Source organism: Wyeomyia smithii, chromosome 1 (assembly GCF_029784165.1).
Source record: "Wyeomyia smithii strain HCP4-BCI-WySm-NY-G18 chromosome 1, ASM2978416v1, whole genome shotgun sequence".
NCBI classification, from domain to species: Eukaryota; Metazoa; Arthropoda; class Insecta; order Diptera; family Culicidae; genus Wyeomyia; species Wyeomyia smithii.
In genome coordinates, this window is record NC_073694.1 from 124,681,382 (window position 1) to 124,687,975 (window position 6,594).

The 6,594-nt window shown below is 38.8% G+C and overlaps 1 long non-coding RNA gene across 1 annotated transcript; it reads left to right on the forward strand.

The window, feature by feature from the left end:
- The first annotated feature begins 3,982 nt into the window (after nucleotides 1-3,982).
- Nucleotides 3,983-4,926, forward strand: LOC129717447 (uncharacterized). The gene is made up of 5 exons (XR_008726676.1): nucleotides 3,983-4,140; nucleotides 4,199-4,298; nucleotides 4,381-4,532; nucleotides 4,667-4,726; nucleotides 4,784-4,926. It is a non-coding gene; the product is annotated as an uncharacterized LOC129717447 (long non-coding RNA).
- Nucleotides 4,927-6,594: the final 1,668 nt, after the last annotated feature.

Consider the following 6,594-nt stretch of genomic DNA (forward strand, 5'->3'; position numbering starts at 1 on the left):
ATATAGAGTGCCTGTACATATATAGAGTAGCGACACTGTCAAAATTGGAATAAAAATCATCTGTCAGTGTCATTCCAATTGAGCAAACAACCTATTAAACACGTGTGGGGAAAAGAGAAAGGATGTTCAGTATTACCAGTGTTACCAGCGTTACTTTGGATGACACGACGCCACTCTAGTTATATATAGGCACTCTAAATAAATACATATCTGCACACGGACCAGCGATGCCAGATTGGAAGACATGTCTTCAAATCGAAGACATTTACCCTGTGGTGAACCCGAAAAAAGAAAATAATATTAAAAAAACATTGAAAAACCTTAAAAATTGCTGTAATTGTACATAGCTATACCATAATTTAACTATGTTTTTCATTGTAGATACATCAATTTTACATTAAATATCACTGTCCAGCAGAGATGCCAGATATTTTTGAAAAAAGTCTGCAACTGCTCGAAAAAACCGGAAAAACCTGCTTGAAATCTGAAAAAATCTTTCCGTGAATCGAGAAAATTTCGCTCACGCAGGCAAAAGTCTGTGAAAATCTGCACACATTTTTCAAAAATCTGCGCAAATATAAGGAGACTCTGACAAAAATTTGCAGAAACTATTGAAAATCTGCAAATATCTGCGAATCAATAAAAATCTGCACACGAACTCTAAAAATCTGCGTTTTGCAGGCAAATTTGCACATCTGGTTTCCCTGCTGTCCAGAACAATAAAAAACATCGTTTTTGCCATTTTTACCATGAAAAAGGGGGGTCGTTATGTAGCTTAACAGCATTTTTTCAGGCATTTTTCCCATACATTTAGAAGTCAATGACAATGTTTTTCATGGTAAAATTATTGTCGGTGGTAGATTCAACAACAAAAAACGTTGTTAAAACATGGTAATGACAACAATCGTTTACAAGCTTACAGTAAAAATACCGTGTTTTTATTGTAACCAAAAAATGCTGTTAAGATACATAACGAGGGGGGTCATGGTTTCATGGTAAAAATGGCAAAAACGATGTTTTTTATTGTTCTGGACAATGATATTTAATGTAAAATTGATGTATCTACAATGAAAAACATAGTTAAATTATGGTATAGCTATGTACAATTACAGCAATTTTTAAGGTTTTTTTTAATGTTTTTTAAATGTTTTTTTTCGGGAAGGCATCTTTGTTTGTGAAGACAAATGGAAGACATTCAAAAATATGTGAAGACTTTTTGCTCGACAGTTGCCGATTTGCCGGCAACTTTTTTAGTCTTTGGTCGGTCCTAACGAGCCATCTCGGGTTGGAAGACATGTGAAGACATTTTTTATTGGTACGTGAAGACATTTGGAAAAATGACCTGGCATCCCTGACACGGACCCTAAAAATTTGCGTTTAGTAAACAAATCTGCACTCAGAAAAAATAACTATTGAGTTCCATAAGAACCCCTTATGATTTTGTTCCACAAGGATCCCTAATAGAAGTTATAAGTTTGTCTTACGAATTGGAGGGGAAATTTTATTCTCGATCACTAACGACTTTTGTAAGTCATACTTATAAAATTTATTTATTTATTTACTGTCCAGGAAAATATAGGCTATAAGCACATACATAATTAATGTATGTGCTATAAGCCCGTTATCCACACTTAAGATTAAAATACAATAAATTCAAAAACAACAATACAAACAATCAACAGTCACGAAGTTGTCCTCTTAAATATAAACTTAATCTATTTTTTAAAACTGTTGGAGTCATGTCGATATTAATAATGTGCTGTAATTCATTAAAAGATCTCATAAAACGGCATGTAGGTTCGTGTTGTGAATAATTCCGAGCTCGTTGCGGAGGGTTGAACACTCTTGGATTTCTTAGCGTAACTGGGCTGCTATTCAGGTGTATTCGAGCTGAGAGACTACGACTATCGGCCCGTCCCGCTAATATATTGGTGAAAAACACTATATCAGCAATCCTTTGTCGGCAATGTACTGTGTCAATATTGACTAATGCGCACAATTATTGATAGGGAGGTAATTGATCTCCATTGCATCTGAGGTTCCGTAGGGCAAAACGCACAAACTTTTTTTGAATTCCTTCAATTCTCTGTATATGTGTTACATATTGGGGGCGCCAAGCGACGCTCGCAAAGTCCAGCTTGCTTCGCACTAACGATTTGTAAATGGCAAATATGGAATGAGGGTCTTTAAGATCACGCCCGTACCGTCTCACGAGCGAAAATAATCTTAAGCTGTCTGTGACTACATTATCAATATGGTTAGTAAACGAAAGCGATCGGTCAAATATAACGCCTAGATCGCGAACTGTTTCTTTACGTGTTAGTTCAGTTCCATTGAAATGGTACCTAAACATGAGCGGAGATATTTTACGAGAAAATGTCATGACTGAACATTTGTCCGCGTTGACATTTAAGCCACTATCCGAGCAGAATTGTCCGAAACATTGCATGTCCAGTTGTAATTTAAGACAGTCACTGCTTGTTTTGATAGGCAGGAAAATTTTTACATCATCAGCATAAATCAGGATAATGGCATTAGTCAAGTTTATTCATCACGAGTACAAATAACAGCGGTCCCATGTGGCTTCCCTGAGGTACACCGGAATTTACAGTGAACGAGGCCGAGACTTGTCCCTTGTTTTTCACATACTGGACTCTTCCTACTAAATATGTTTGTAGCCAGTCGTAGAGTGGACCGCCAATTCCGAAGTCACTCAATAATTGAAGAATACTGTCCGTTTTAACCGCATCAAATGCCTTGCTCATATCTGTATAAATACAATCGACTTGAAATCCTCTAGATATGTAATCGGTTACCAGTGAAGTAAACTCGCAAAGATTTGTGGTGACGGATTTCTTTTTTAGAAACCCGTGTTGCACGGGAGAAATGCGATCAGCGACTACCTCATAGAGAGTGTCGTACACTAGCCGTTCGAAGAGCTTAGGCATAGCGGATTGGATGGTTATAACACGATAGTTCTCGAAATCTGATCGAGATCCTTTTTTATGAACAGGTGTGACGTGTGAAATTTTCCAGAGCGAGGGAAAGTAACCGGATGCCAGTGACGCGTTAAACAAACAGGTGAGAGGGACCAAAAGCTCGCCTTGGAACTGTTTCAGAAGGCTATTCGCGAAAGTGTCAGGGCCAGGGGACGAGTTTGAATCAAGTTTGTGGATTCCATTTTTGACATCAATTTCAGATAGTTGGAATACTTCCGAGCCATTGTCGGAGGAAGGTATACGTACGTTTGAAGGCTGCTCTGCAAAGACACTTTTAAAATGTTCAGCGAAAAGGCCAGTCGACGATTGAGTATCTTCAGTGGTTGCGCCTCTGTACCTCATTTTTTCTGGGATACCCGAATGTTTCCTTCGACTATTCACGAAGTTCCAAAATGCTTCGGGGTCAGTTTTTACATTTCGCTGTATTTCATTTAGGTAAACCTGATATTCTTCCCTGTGTGCAGCCTTGAACATGCGTAGCAGTTGTTTATAGTGTGATACATTTTCGTTTGATCTCGTACGACGCATTCGCTTCAGAGCAGTTTTTTCATCTTCATTAGTTCTATCAGCGCAGGAGAAAACCATTCGGGGTATTTATGGCTATGCTTAGCACGTTTCATAACTACAGGAGTATGACGGGAAAAAATATGGAACAATGTGAAATAAAACAGTAAGGTATTGAAATCCACCCAGTTATTAACTTTCGTGATATCGCCAACGTCAACTTCGAAGACTCCAACTCATCGAAGGAAATCAACCATTACTACCGCCTGCCTTTCGTATTCTTCGATGTTATCAACGAATAGTGCTTCCGATATAAAAATATTATTCCAATCAACATTGCTCAGGTTTTCACGCACGCTCGTGACATTCATTGCTTCCAGGTTCAAACACTTTTTGAGCATCCCCGGTTTATACTTATCTGATTCATCTGCTTCGATGGTCAATAACATCGCATTCTGATGAATTTCGTTTTTAATCATTGGATCCGTCAGAGCCAATTGACAAATATTTGTGTCAGTAGTGAACACCAAGTCAAGAAAACAATTGTTTTGGTTTGGCAAATTGCAAACTTGCAACAGTCCAACAGAAAGAAAACTGTCAACAACAGCTATCTCGGTTTGCGAGTTGATTCGGTTTGGTAAGTAAAAGGGATTATTAGAGTCAAAATGTATCTGATTCCAATTTAAATTTGGCAGGTTCAAATCACCGAGTACGACGACGTCATCATTTGGGCCAATACATTCAATTACTGATTCGACGAACGAGCAGAAAGAGCGATAACGATCAGCACTAGAGGTAGGTGGAATATATCCGCAGCACAAGTAGAGTGAGCCGGTGGCTGTTGATAATCTAACACAAAGCGCTTCATTGTTTTTAGCCACTGCGTGTTCTGTGCTGGCAACGTGATTGTGGACAGCAATCAAGACCCCACCGCCGGATTTTTTTTTCACTATTAGAAATATTTCTATCGCAGCGATATACGTTAAAGTGCGGAGGAAAAAGCGACCTATCTGTTACAGTTGAGTCCAAGTAAGTTTCCGTAAAAGCGAAAACATCTATATCGAGTTCTAATGCAGCCATATAGACTATTTTCTGGCGCTCGCTTCCTTTTATACTGTTCATATTTTGGTAATACACATCTAATATTTGTTTCTTTTCTACAGGTTTTGGAGCATTTAACAAAACTGTAGAAGTCAATGAGCGCGAATTCAAAACTGGGTCAGGTATGTTTTTAGAATAATAATTCGTAACAATGTTACATGAGTGATGTACTATTTCAGATGGATGGTTATTACTGTGTGCTGGTAAGTGGTGTAAGGAAATTGTCAGGATTGGACTCGACATCTCTACATTCGGCTCGAAATGGCATCGACACAGGTTCATTCACAAATTCACGAAAATAAATACCTTTTTGCCAGCTCGAGGGCTGCATCGCCTTTTCTTTATATTGAAGTTCAATTCCCACTTTGAACGAGACAAATGTCATCCGATTTAGATCGGCGTCTCTGCGTACCAATTTGACCCTCGACTTTTAAATTCTGCTGAACTAACTTAGAAATTTCGTCCACAGTGGCTTGTGGTGAGAATCTAGATAGAAACAGCCAGAATTTTTTTGCTCGAGGGACAATGGGTATAACCGGGACAGACGAACCGTGCGCTGGCTCTTCATCTCCGCAAAGCATTCTAGGAGCATTATGCTCATCGTGTGGTGAATCCACCAAAATACGGGGTCGTTTCGGTGGCCGTTCCTCGGTTCTCAAAATTGATTTGTGAGTTGAAGGTGTTATAGGAATTTTTCGTGTTATTCTACTTATCATGTTCGCATTGCTTTCAATTTCACTCTTTAATTCTTCAACATTTGATTTTGTTGATTCAACACAGCATGAAGTACATCATTAGCATTACTCAGAGCATCACGAAAAGTGACAGTGGCTGGCTGAAGTGGCTTTCGGTAAGCCTGACACATCCAAAAAATCGCGGCACTAGACTTTACCTGATCTCTTTTGATGGCGAACAGAGTGGTTGATGTTATTTTGTGGTGATATATAATTGTTAATTTACGTGTGAAATAGTGAAGTGATTCACGGTAGATATATTCTAACGTGTGTCGGTAGTGAATCTACAAAAGGCTAAGTACAAGAACAGTTGCTTTAAGCAGCAAGTTCGCGTTAAAGTTTGTTAAAATAAAATCCCCTCCCCCGACGCTTTCAAAGCAGCGGTGGTGGCGATCATTTTTTTTTTGCCTCTGTATCTTGTTTCTCTGCATGTCTATTGGTATATCGTCCCGTGTTAACGTGTGTTGTGTGCGATGATTTGCTCTGGCTGTGGTACGGCAATTGTCCTATCGGATTTGGCGTTGAAATGTGTGGGCTTCAACTGTGCACGTTTGTTTCACTACAAGTGTACTGGACTCACCAAGGCAACGGCAAAGATAGTTACAGATAATGATAATCTTTGCTTCAAGTGTGACGAATGTTTATCAAACCAGTGTTGTGGTGGGCAACATTTGATACCGGACATCAAGCGTATTGAAGAAGAGATGAAGAAATTATCTTCTCTCTCTGATTCGGTCATTGAAATGCGGGATCAAATATCGGCCCAGATAAACAGCGCGTTGAATTTCGGTATGGAACAGTTAAGATTAAATGTAAATGAATCTCTTGAAAAATTATTTTGTGAGAAATTTGATAAATTGAACAATTCGGTTTTGGAATTAAATACGCGTCAAAATAAAGCTGCAATTAATGATGCCCGCGCGCGGAATGGGACGGTTCCTTCTGAATCGGACCAAATCGGCAAGAAGCGTAGAATTGATGACGATAATAGTGATGATGTTTTTGATGACGGCGTGACTTTTGCGCAAGTCGTGAAGGGTCGCCGTAAAAGTATTAAAACGAGTATTAGTAATAATAATAATATAAATGATGGTTTTAAGCCCGTTAAACATAAGACTCGTCCGGTCATTGTGATCAAACCGAATGAGTCCAAACAAGCTTGCGAATAAACTCGGAAGTTTTTGAAAACAAAATTAGATCCAAAAACACACAAAGTGAGTAATTTTAGGAACGGTAAAGATGGTTCCATTATTGTT